This window comes from Ursus maritimus, unplaced genomic scaffold, assembly GCF_017311325.1.
Source record: "Ursus maritimus isolate PB19 unplaced genomic scaffold, ASM1731132v1 scaffold_2, whole genome shotgun sequence".
Taxonomy (NCBI): Eukaryota; Metazoa; Chordata; class Mammalia; order Carnivora; family Ursidae; genus Ursus; species Ursus maritimus.
Genome location: NW_024424452.1, coordinates 19,979,598 through 19,992,910, shown reverse-complemented (window position 1 = coordinate 19,992,910; position 13,313 = coordinate 19,979,598). Strand labels below are relative to the sequence as shown.

The following is a 13,313-nucleotide window of genomic DNA, read 5'->3' as shown; positions in this document are numbered from 1 at the left end:
TTGGGTTGTTTAGTGCTCCTCTGCTGTTGATGCTGTTTCAAAACCTATTTTACAGAGGAGGAGACTGGTCATGGAGAGGTGAAGTGACTTGTTGAAGGTCCCACACCCAGCAAGGGATAGAGATGGAATTGAGCCAGGCAGTCAGGGTCTGGCAGGACTTCATACCTGGATTAGGGGAAGTAATTCATTTCCCAGCTGCATAAAAACTACAGAAAGTAGGTCTGGGCAACTGAACTTCCACGAAGGTCAAGGATGGGCAGTATATCCAACTTATTCTGGGTGGCATCTTGTTACTTCTCTGAGACAGCATCTACACAAGTCAAGGCAGAAAGGAGTGTTCTCACCATAGCAGGTGTAGCCGTTGAGAGCAAGGCTTTGTGTCAGGCAGACCTGAGTGTGGTTCCAGCCCTCCCAGTTGTCACCTGTGGGACCTGGGGAAGTGACTAAGATACCCTGGACTCAGCTTCGTCGTCTGTGGAATGGGAATGTGACTATTTGTAAGGTTTACATTTGATAAGGCTTATAAAGATTCTCCACTCCCCAGCTCATGTCCCTTCATGTTATTTGCTCTAGTTCTCCTGTCTCACAGCAAGACAGCCAGCAGACCCAGTGCCACCAGCCAGTCTTGCTCCATCTTTTGAAATGGACACTGGATGAGCATGAAATACTCCAGGTATTTTTTTTTTAAAGATCTTTATTTTTAGGGCTTGGAGGTCATAAGTAAGAATCGGGTCAATCCAGGAGCCAGACATCCACATTTTCTAGGTGGAAGTAACTATCACTTTAATGGAAAGAAACCAGTATCTACTGAGGGTCCACAGAGCACCTCACAAAAACATAGAGAGATGGCCTTGGGATAAGCACTACTGTAGAAGGAAACTGAGGCACGGTGACATTACATAATGTGCTCCAACTCACATGCCAGATTGCGGTAGATCTGAGACTGGGATCCTGGAGTTGTCTGGCCCTGGGACAAAACTGTTTTGTACCTACCCAGTGGCATCAGATAAAGGAGGCTCCTACTGGAGCAACAAACGAGACTTACCCCAGGAGCCAATGCTGTGTCAAAGAATACTTCTCTTCAGCTTCTCTAGGTGGCACGTGACGGAAATCCACTTTCAACGGGCTTAAGTTTAAAAAAAAAATTACTAGAAGGGACACTGGGCTATTTTACATAAGAAAGAAGTGAACAGGTACAACCTGGGAAGGCCACAGCAGAATCTGTCAATCACTGAGAACCCACAAAGCTAGTTGTTGTCTTGTTCTCAGGTCACATATTCCCACCTCTTTTTTTTGGTCGATATATATGTTTCGTACTTTTTCAAGAAACTGGCTCGGTCTGCTTTTACAATCCTTGGCTAACCCCCAATTCCCAGGTTACATGTCCAGCATTCAAACAGCTTCCCATATTCGCTAGCCTCTATCCCTAGAATCCCAGCTCCGAATTCCCCAGAGAGAGAAAGAAATTTGTCCCAGCCTGAGCCCCCATCTCCACTGACTCAGTCAGCTATGCTGCAAACCAGGGCCACTTAGGAAGGTCACTTGGGCTGAGGTCCAGGAGGGAAAAAGCAGTTCTGAGAGAAGGTCAGGGGCTCTTAGGTCTCTACCTCAAACCCTACCTGGTCAATTTGCTAGAAAAATGCTAAGTAAAATGAATAATAATGACCTGATCACAAATATGAACACTTAAAATGTTTTTGAAAGCAAAATCTTAATAGGAACACCTTTATATGATTAAGCATTTTTCTTTATACAGTTCAGCTGCTCATCATTAGATTTCATGGAATCCTCATTGTACTGCTAGGACTCAAAAGAAGGATAAGTTTCAAAATCTGAAATCTTGCAAGATCGAGCTCAGCTCCTGTGGTTTGAACTTCGGAGCATCTATAAAGCCCACAATTCTTACAGAAGACTGTCCTCTTTCCCGGGAAGCCTCTGATGCCCTGCTTTCATTCATTGGTGAGAAGGGATTCTTTTGCTTCTTAATTTTTTATTTTTTATTCTTTTAACATAATTTTTTATTATGTTAGTCACCATGCAGTATATCTTTAGTTTTTGATGTAGTGTTCCATGATTCATTATTTGCGTATAACACCCAGTGCACCATGCAATATAATTACTATTAGTGCCTCTAGCATCCTGCTTGCTTTGTCTTCTCTGAGACTTCTTTCCAAGAAGGAGAACATCTGATTCCTCACTAATCAAGTTTTCTTTTTCAGCAGCTTGGCATATTCTTGTAAGCTTCATGCCTTTCTTCTTATAACTCCACTGCCTCTACTCAACACGAAGTGTTTACTGAGCACCTGTTAGGTGCCAGGACTTGCAATGGAAGCAGGTTCTAGCTGCAGCTGTTTTATTACCTTGCTGCTCTGATAATAGATCTTCTTAAAGGGCACAGTCACATTTTCTCAAGTTTTCTAAAGTACCTATTAAAAATACTTAGCTAGGTGATACATTGACTTCTCCAAGTATGGTCTGGAAAGTTCAGAATGAGTTAAAGAATCAATACAGGTTGCTTGGCTTTTTTTTTTTTTTTTTTAAGCATATCCTAGAATTTCTTCAGTTTACATTTTTTCAACACTCCTGGACTGATAACATGGTTATATAGCAGGGTAAGAGTCAGAAAGTATGTTGTTAGCTCTCATAGCTGACTTGTAATCCCACCTTCGTGTAGGTGCGTACCAAACTAACACTTCCTGTTAAAGATGTTAAAGATTAGTAATAGATGCCTTGATTGAGCTGGCTGAGATGGTTTTGGTGGAGACACAGCCGAGGTCTGAGATGTGCCAGTGTCCTGCTTGTAATATTGGATCCTGGGGCAAGACAGCCTTTGTCTGCTGGGGGCGGTTCCATCTACGTTTGCTCATGAGTTTCTTTTGCTAGAGAAATGCGCATGATGAACTTGCCCACTCTCCTTGCTGGAAGGGGAAGGATGTTGCAAAAACTTGGCTTGTTGCCAAATCCCCTGGAAATGTCTGTTTACTGTGCTTCACAGAGAGATGTCTATGATTGAATAATGATGCTTGAGTTCTTGACTGCAGTCTGTAGGGGATGCCTCTCTCATTTGCCACCTGAAAAGCTACAATTACCGAAATTGCTTATAATGCATCTCCTTTAGGAGTTCCTATCGGGAATCCCTTCAGGAAAATTCATTCACGTGTGCATTCCTTCATTGCTCTGTCCTCATGGCCATGTGAGCAAACCTATTCTACTGAAGCACAATGAACCTGCCTACCAGAAAAGACAACTCAAAATTTTGATGGTTAAGACCAGCTAATCACCTGGGATAAATCCAGTGGTCAGCTGGGAAATGTCTGACAGTCAGCTTGATAAAAATATTAAAAAGCTCTGATTTGTAGTGCTTGCCAATTTCCCTGGTGTAAATACTCTCTCCATAGCTGAGTTTAAGCCACCAATGTGATGCCACTGACGGTGGCTCTTGGAGGAGGGGAAGTCGTTTGCAGTGGCCCCCATGAGTCATATGAGCTGGCTGTGTATGCTCTACACTCTACACTGCTTACGTGTATGGTCACACCCTTGGGGCACCTGGGTAGCTCAGTCGACTGAGCGTCCAACTTGGTCTCAGCTCAGGTCTTGATTTCGGGGTCATGGGTTCAGGCCCTGCATTGAGCTCCACAGCCTGGGCATGAAGCGTACTTGGAAAAAAAAATGATCCCACCCTTGCTGATTTTCCTCCCTCCCTCCTGTTCTTGTTCTTTTCCTCCTACTCCCCATCCTTCTTCCCCTCTCACTTCCCCCCCTTCTCCTTCCTCTTCTTCTTTTCTGATTTCTTTACCCAGCATTTGGTGTCTTCTCCCTTCCTTGTCCCTGGTTTCAACTCTTAACCTGTTCTGCAACCCTGATCTCAGTTCTCACCTCTGGCTCCTTTGGAATTGTTGTATGTAATGTTCTCTTTCCAGCTCTTGGGAATGTGCATCCTTCTACCTGGCTGCTGCTTTGGCACTTGCCCTTTCAGGGATTCTTGGATAGAAACTCCTTCCCAAAGGTTCCACTCGGTGAAGCCAAATCACTGCTCTCATTCACAAGGCAGGCTGGTTGCAGTTTCAACAGCAGGAGTTGGGGCTGGGGGTGAGGGCAGCATTCATAAAGAACAGCACAACGATTATCAGGCCTAGGGACTGGTGCATGTCAAGTGCTTGTCCAAGTTCAGATCTCAGCTCTGCCACGTCCTCTTGTATTATCCTGGACATGTTACTCATCTTGCTGTTTCTGGCTTCTTATTTTTAAGACAGAGGGCCTCATTGGGCTAGTTCTTGATTAAACAGATTTATATTTGTAAAGTGCTTAGAATAGTGCCAATCACAGTATGTGCCATGCAAATGCTTGTTAAATAAATAAGACCCATTCCACAAATATTTACTGAGTACCTAGTTTGGGCCAAGTGCGTGTATGAGGCATTGTGGGCACTTTCAAGACTGGAACAGTTTCTTCTTTTAGTTGTTCACAGTGTAGCACAGGGAGGGGAGGTAACATGTATACACAAATTGCCTTGATATAAAGAAAAGATGAAAATAAGTTACTGAGAATTATGTGGTAGATTCTGTGATAGGTACTTCATATCCATTATTTTATTTAATATCATTTGGTCATCACTTAAGAGATATCATCTTTACAACATTTACATTAAAAAATTGTTTGAAAGACCAAGCATTAAAAATCATTGGCCTATTTATTATCCTTTTCATGGATTACCAGCAGTTCCTTTTGATTAAACAGTGTTTTCCTGGTGGGGCATTCATGTTTTTAAATTAATTTTTTCTTTTATTATGAATATTTCAAGCATGCACAAAATAGACACAATGATATAATGAACCCCTAGGCACCTGTCACCCAACTTGAATCATTAGCAACCTATGACTGATAATTGTTTTGATTTATTCATATCCCCACTCACTCTCCCCATCTAGATAACGAAAAAAGGAAATTCCAGATACCATATCATTCCACCTGGACTATTCTCAGTTTATAGGTGAGCAAAATGAAGCTTAGGGAGTTTAGGCAATTTGGAGAAGGTCACACAGCTAATAAGTAGCCAAGCTGGGACCTGCACCCCCATCTGTTTTGCTCCAAAGCCTATGCTTTTAACCAGAATGCTATAATTTGGGGGAGGCTACAGGTGCCGCAAGGAAGGGAAGAAAATGGGAGTACAGAAGGGAATCCAAGAGGACTTTGCAAAGAAATGGCACTGGAGGCTGTTGAAGTGAAGGTAGAGACTTTTAAGAGAAATGAAAACTTACATTAAGGCACAGAGGAAAGTGATTGTACGCTGAGCAGTGGGTTTGAAGAGTATTATTAATGTGTGGCAAGCAGGTTAACTTGATCAGAATCATTTGGGGAGGGCCTCATTTAAAATGCTGATTGCTGAGACCCCCACCCTTAGGGAGGGACCATCTCTCTGAGGTTTGGGGCCTCCGGATCTATTTTTAACAAGCTCCCCTGGAGTGTCTGTTGTATTCTGTAGTTTGAGGACCACATGGAGGCATTCGGTGGAACCAGAAGGACTGTAGGGATAATCACTGGGCGATTTTATTTTTGTTTTCCACTGTCTGTTCAAATTCATTCCATAGCCCTGAGAGAAATCCCAGGGAAGCCCCATGACTTTCCAGGTCATTGTTAATCAGGTCTCCACTCATATCAAGCCATAGAAAACTCTTATTTTAGCAAATACATCCCATGTAATACTTCAAATTCAATTTAAAGATTTTTGCAAGGAAAGCGAAATTTCTGTCTTCCTGCTTCTAGGGCATACTTGGGCTGGCAGTCCACATTGGGGAAGGAGAAAGTAGGGTCTATTTCTTTTTTTCCTGGCTCAGGTTTCTCCTCTCATCCCACTCATCAGATTGTCTCCAAATTTTCCAGAGCAGCATTGGAAGGAGGGAGACAGTGTCAGGTATAGAAAAATCCTTACTTTTGGGGTACTTGGGTGGCTCAGTCATTAAGCATCTGCCTTTGGCTCAGGTCATGATCCCAGGGTCCTGGGATCGAGCCCCGCATCAGACTCCCTGCTCAGTGGGAAACCTGCTTCTCCCTCTCCCACTCCCCCTGCTGGTGTTCCCTCTCTTGCTGTGTCTCTCTCTGTCCAATAAATAAATAAAATCTTTAAAAAAAATCCTTACTTTTACTTTATCACTGGCTTCTGGAGAATAAACTATTTTGATTTTCCAGATTCCTAAGTTGGTCTTCATATGTGTTTGTCCTGCTATTCAGCTTTTATGCCAGGTTTTTACAAACCACTATTTAAATTTCCAAGAATTCTGCTTATTTTTATTGTTGGCTGCCCAATTTTGATTTAAGAATGTGATATTGAGTTAACTATCTCTTCATACATTAACTATACTTATTTCAGAGTTCTCTTCTGTTTCTTGTGTTAACTTTCCTTCTTTTGGTGTTAGTTCCTCTTTTATTCAGCCTCCTACCTCTCTTCATGCTGTTTGCCTCAACTATTTGGTTGTCTAGATTGATTAGTGTGGTTCTTTCAGCACAACTGAAAATCACGGTGGCTCAGACAATGAAAGTAACTATGATCAAGGGGATTTGGTGTGGGAATATGTAGGACAATTGAATTTTCCTTAAAGAATGCAGAAGGTGGGGTGCCTGGGTGGCTCAGTTTGGTTTAGCGTCTGCCTTTGGCTTAGGTTATGATCTCCAAATCCTGGGATCGAGCCCCGTGCTGGGCTTCCTGCTTGGTGGGGAGTCTGCTTCTCTCTTTCATTCTTCCTCTGCCCCTCCCCACTTCTCATTCTCTCTCTCTCTCTCAAATAAATAAATAAAATCTTAAAAAAAAAGAAGAAGCAGAAGTTGCTTGCTTTCTTTTTCTTTTTTTTTTTTTTTTAAAGATTTTTATTTATTTATTTGACAGAGATAGAGACAGCCAGCGAGAGAGGGAACACAAGCAGGGGGAGTGGGAGAGGAAGAAGCAGGCTCATAGCGGAGGAGCCTGACGTGGGGCTCGATCCCGGAACGCCAGGATCACGCCCTGAGCCGAAGGCAGACGCTTTAACCGCTGTGCCACCCAGGCGCCCCAGAAGTTGCTTGCTTTCTGAGTACAGGGACTCCTTATCTATTGGGCTATCTGGAAGAGACTGAGGACACTGATTTGCTTCTCTCTGAAGACCTAGTCCCGCCTCATAGAATCCTCCTAGGGCAAACTCCCTACTGCATTAAGAAGAATGTTCTTTTACCACAAGAATCGGTAATGCAAGGATGAGTCAATATTAGGTTATATAAATTACCATGATAATAAATCAAGGGGGGAAAAACATTTAATTTAGACAAATGCAAGAACACATTTAATAAATTTCAAAATCCAATGCTGATTTTAAACACTTGGTTACGTTACAAAAATGGACATGTACCTAACATGGCAAAATATGTAAAATTCACACATATTTATACACAGCAAAAAAAAAAACCCATTTTGCTTAGCAGTAAAACATGAAAGTGAGGAATAAAATGACACCTACTTTCACCACTATTAATATCTTTTTAGTATTTAAGCAATGAACTTTATATATAAAATTTAGAAATAACAGAAAAATATAATGGAAATTGGAAGTCCCTCCTCCCATAATGCAAAGCTCAGGAAATAACCAATATGAATATTTTGATGCTATTTCTCCAAATTTTACTTTCTTAGCAAATTAAGATTTATTGTTTTTCAGCTGGATCACAAAATGGGATCAAAGAATCAGCCAGCACATTTATTTATTTATTTATTAAAGATTTAGTTATTCATTTGAGAGAGAGAAAGGGCCCAGGGGTGGGGGGGTTCAGAGAGAATCTCAAACAGACTCCCTGATGTGGGGCTCAATCCCACAATCCTGGGATCATGATGAGCCAAAATCAAGAGTCAAATGATTAACTGAGCCACCCAGGTGCCCCCTGGTCAACACATTTAGACAGGAGTGTAAATTAGTATAACAGTTTTAATTGGGGACAAAAGTTGTTTTTAATTTCAAATCTATTTTATTTTTTTAAGTTTTTGTTTAAATTCCACTTAGTTAACATACAGTGTTCTATTCATTTCTGGTATACAGTTTAGTGATTCAGTACCTCCATACAACACCCGGTGCTCATCAGGACAAATGTGCTCCTTAATCCCCATCACCTATTTCACCCATCACCCTGCCATCTCCCCTCTGGTGACCATCACTTTGTTCTCTGTAGCTAAGAGTCTATTTCCTGGTTTGTCTCTCTCTCTCTTATTTTTTTCCCCTCAAAGTTGTTATTTACAGATGTTTCAATTATTTATTGATGTGCAACAAACCACCCCAAGGTTCTGTGGCTTAAGACAACAACCATTTTATTATTTGCTCATGATTCTGCCAATCAGAGTGGTACTTTTCCTCTCTATATGGCCTTTGTATCTGGTCCGTCTAGCAGGGGAACCAGACTTCTTATAGAGTAGATCCAGACTCATAAAAGCACAAAAGTAGAACCTTCGAGGCCTCCTTAATTCTTACGCTGCTATCCTCACTGCAGTGTGTTGATTAAAAGCAAGTCACAGGTCCAGTGCAAAATCGGGCAAGGGCTACGCAAGGATGTGAATACCAAGAGGCATGGTTTGTCAGGACCACAATTTAACAGACGACCACCAGATATGCTTTTAGTTATAGACAACCAAAAAGAATCAATTGGAAAAAAAATTAGGAACAATAAGAGCTTAAGGAAATGACGGATAACAAAGTATGTAAAAACAATTATATACCTAAACAGTGTTACAAAGTTGAATAAAACCAAAGGTAGTATTTACCGTACCAATAACTTTGCTTATGACTACTTATTTAGTTACTACCATATAATGAGTATTATGCTGGGCCCCAGCTATACAGAGGTACACAGAATAGACGCGGATTTAATCCTTATAAAATTCACAGTCTAGAGAAGCAGGCATACATTCAACGAAGTCCCTGAGGTCGGAAAGAACTAGCACATTAGTGAGCTATTGCTGTGATGAATGCTGTGTAACAAACAGTCCCCAAATCTTAGTGGCCTAAAACAATAAATATCTAATGTTATGCTCAAGATTGTTCATTGTTGGTGAGTGCTAGTTTGGCATACAGGGTGGGCTCAGATCTGTTCCACTCATCTCTCCATCTGGGGCCAGCGGCTAATCAGAGTGCTCTCTTGCCAGATGGCAGAAATCCAAGCCAAACCATGTCTGCCCATTCAAAGCCTCTGTTTGCACTGTTTACTTACATTCTATTGGCCAAAGCAAATTACATGGCCAAGTCCAATATCAGAGAAGAAGATGTATAATTCCATTACATGGAGAAAATGAAATAGAAACAATAATCTAATTAACCACAGTTGGTAATTCGAAGAACTGAGATAGGTCCACTGGGGCTTGGGTGTCATGAATGAGAAGGATATTGGTGGGATATAAGGTTGAAGTAACTGATAAATAGGGGCCAGATCATTAAGGGCCTTGTTGGCCTTGTTAAAGATGTTGAATTGCATCTAAGTGCAGTGCAAAGCCATTGAAGGCTTTTAAGCATGAGAGTGATTTGGTCAATTTTCCTTTTAAAAAAGATGCCCCTGGAGTACCTGGGTGGCTCAGTTGGTTAAACACCTGACTCTTGGTTTTGGCTCAGGTTGTGATCTCAGGGTTGTGAGATCGAGCCCCATGTTGGGCTCCACACTCAGCATGGAGTCTGCTTGAGATTCACCCTTCCTCTTCCTTCCCCTCCACCCCCACCACGTGCGTGCTCTCTCCCTCTCTCTCTAAAATAAAGAAATCTTTTTAAAAAGATGTTGCTGTGTAAAGAACGGAAGAAAAGAGGACATAGAGTAGTTATCAAGTTATTACAATAAGTTAAGATGGTGGCTTGGGTTAGACAAGGAGAGTGATAGTGTAGATGAAGAGAGGTCAAGGAATTGAGATATATTTTAGAGAAAGTATGGTTAGATTTGGTCATGACTTGGATATGAAGTTGAAGGAGAACCCAGGAATGACTCAGATTCCTGGAGATTGCACCAGGTGAACACAGGTGTCCTAATTGCACTGGGGAGGATCTGGCAAAGGAACAGATTTGAGGAGGCAGATTAAAAGTTCAGTTTTGGAAATACTGAATTTTAAATTCTTGTGAGACAATAGTCATAAATATCTAGGGACAAACTTAACAAGCAATGTGAAGGATCTGTATGAATAAAACTATAAACCTCTATTGAGGGCCATAAAAGAAGATTTGAATCAATGGAGTGTCAAACCTTACACTTGAATAGGAAGACTCAGAATTGTAGAGATGTCAATTTTCACTAAATAAATCCATAAATTCAATGCAATTTCAATCAAAATTTCAATAGCATTTTTTTCCCTTGGAACTTGCAACAATTACCAGGGACATGCTCTAGAAGAAGAAGAATGAGAAATAATCTGCTCCATTATATATTAAAATACACTATAAAACAACAAAATTTATAACAGCAGAATATAGACAGAAGGGGTAGACTGATAGCTCAATGGCGTGGAAAAAAGTGTGGAAATACAGATCCAAGAACAGATGAGGATTTAGTATGTTACAAGGGTAGTGTATCCAAGTGGTGGGAGAAAAGACTATTCAGTAAATAGCTTAAAGACAACTAGATAGCTATTTGGAGAGAAAAAGAGATAAAGCAGCATTCGCGGAGCTCTATTTCTCTTTTTATCTGCTATATACTATTCTATTTCAGTATAGCATAGGGTAGTGTGTTATATTCATATTGATGTACTTTTAGGTTTTTCCTTTTTTTGTTACAAACAATAATGTGAAAGGAAAATGTTTAGATTCAGAGATGTGAAATTGCTGGGTTAGAATGCATGTACTTTTTTTTTTTTTTTAAGGACTGCTGAATTTCCCTTTGAAATCCCGAACTATACTCTAGCAACAATGGACAAGAAAACAAAAATGAAATAAACTCAAAAAAGTAGATGAATCAAGTTAATAAAAATAAAAGTAGAAATAAATGAAACAAACAAACAAAAAACCCAATAAATGAGATGATCAATAAAACCCAAAGCTGGAGTATTTGAAAGAATGATAAAAACACAAAAACTTTTGCCAAGGGTGATCAAGGCAAAGAAAGAAGACACAAGTGGTATTACACATGACAAGAGAGAGAGAGCATGGGTGCAGAGGAGATTTTTATTTTATTTTATTTTTTAAAAGATTTTATTTATTCGACAGAGACAGCCAGCAAGAGAGGGAACACAAGCAGGGGGAGTGGGAGAGGAAGAAGCAGGCTTCCAGTGGAGGAGCCTGATGTGGGGCTCGATCCCAGAACGCCGGGATCATGCCCTGAGCCGAAGGCAGACACCTAACCGCTGTGCCACCCAGGCGCCCCGCAGAGGAGATTTTTAAAATTAGAAAACTTCTTTGTGTAGCATCTTAGCTAAAGTCAGAGGGTGAAGTAGGACCTGCAAATAATGAAAATTGCCAGTGAAATTCTTTTGTAAGTTGGGCTGATGTTGGAAATAGATATGCTCTTGCAAAAATCTAATGATTTTTCTTCAGCTTTGAATTCCATCATTATATTTATGATTCATGGCCGACTTATATGAAAAATATCTTTAAACTATTGAATTACTCTTGGAGTGGTGAGAAACTCAAGTGTTGAAACAGGCTGACTACATGAATAGCAGATTCACATCTTACTCATATGAGGCATAACTTCTTTAGTTGGAATAACAGGAGGAATTACGACGTGGTTTGAATTGTTAGGCTCCCTTTTTTCCCCTCTTCTTTTCTTTAAAAAGATTTTAAAAAATGTAATAGAGCATGTATAGTTGAATTCACATAATAAATGTATGAATGATATGATCCAACTGTATAACTTTATGTACCAATCCATTTGAAAACCTAGATAAAATGGACAAAGATGTCAAGGAAAATATAAATTACCAAAAATTGGTCCAAGAAAGCCAATAGAAAACACTTACAAAAAATAGGTAAAGACCCATCTATCAGTCTGCCCCTCCCTTCCTATCACCCACCACACAAGCCTTTTCTAGTTATATAGACAAGCACTATGGAATCTCAGAGAAGAGCTTCCTCCCATCTTACATATCAGAGCATAGAAGAACATGGGGCCCCACCAGTCTTATTTTATAAAGCTAGTTTATTTCTGATTTCAAGACAAGAAACTACAATTACAGGCTAATCTCACTTATGAATGTAGAGGCCAGACTCTAAATAATACCAGATAATTGAATCTAGTGATGTATTAAAAGAATAATATATCTTGATCAAGTAGAATTTATCTGAGAAATTCAAGTTGGGGAATCAATGTAAATATCAATGTACCTTACTGTATTTAGGGATTAAAGGGGAAGAAATTCAGAGCATACTGGAAAGACACTTGCTAAAATGCAGCAACCTTTCAGGATTAAAAACATGAGAAATAGATACAAAGGGTACCTACCATAAATATACAGCAAATATTTTTTATTGAAGTGTAATTGACATGCAATGATATATTAGTTTCAAGTGCACAACATGGTGATTTGACAACTCTATATGTTATGCTATGTAGCTACCATCTGTCACCAAGCAATACTATCACAATACCATTGACTATATTCTCCATGCTAATATACAGCAAATATTATACTTAATGGTGAATCTTTAGAAACATTGTCATTAAAGTAAGAAGCAACACATGGATTTAACTACCAATCATTACAATTCTAGTGAGGGCTTACCCAATGCAACATGAGGAAATTTGAGAAGATAAATACTGGACAGGAATATAGAATTACAGAATGGGTATAAACTGAAACATGAAAACATTGCTCTCTTTGCTCCCTTGGCTGTCAGTAACACTTAAAAAAATCTAAACCACATAAGGAGCATATGAGCGTATTCTATTTAGTCTTCTGTAATTCAATTATGTATATGGAATATCTCTATAGGGGCACATATACATTAGGTGAATTAATTCAGTTTGTTTAACTAGGTCCCAACTGATGAACATTGGATTTCTTTCCCCTTCCTTCCTTCCTTCCTTCCTTCCTTCCTTCCTTCCTTCCTTCCTTTATTTCTCTCTCTCTCTCTCTCTCTCTCTCTCTTTTTTTTTTGCTCTTGTAAATACTTGTTTGCCTTTGTGTCACTGTATTTGAGGGTTAAATGTCTAGATCTTGAACTGCTAGATTAAAAACAGCCTAGATGTCTTTCAGCATGGTAATAGTGAAGCCGATTGTAGCTTGCTTTGCATTCCAAACCATGGAATACACCTCAGCGATAAAAAGGAACAGAGCATTTGTACATAGTACAACTGGGAAGAATCTAAGGAATTAAGCTGAGTGAAAAAAGCCA

General features: G+C 40.0%; 1 long non-coding RNA gene across 1 annotated transcript in view; it reads left to right on the top strand.

Annotated features, from left to right (window-relative positions):
* The window catches only part of LOC103657804, a 278,292-nt gene that overhangs the window by 31,319 nt on the left and 233,660 nt on the right, over positions 1–13,313 (top strand). Inside the window, exons 2-3 of the long non-coding RNA XR_566955.2 lie at positions 574–673; positions 1,757–1,959. This is a non-coding gene — a long non-coding RNA (uncharacterized LOC103657804). The remainder of the gene's footprint in view (positions 1–573; positions 674–1,756; positions 1,960–13,313) is intronic.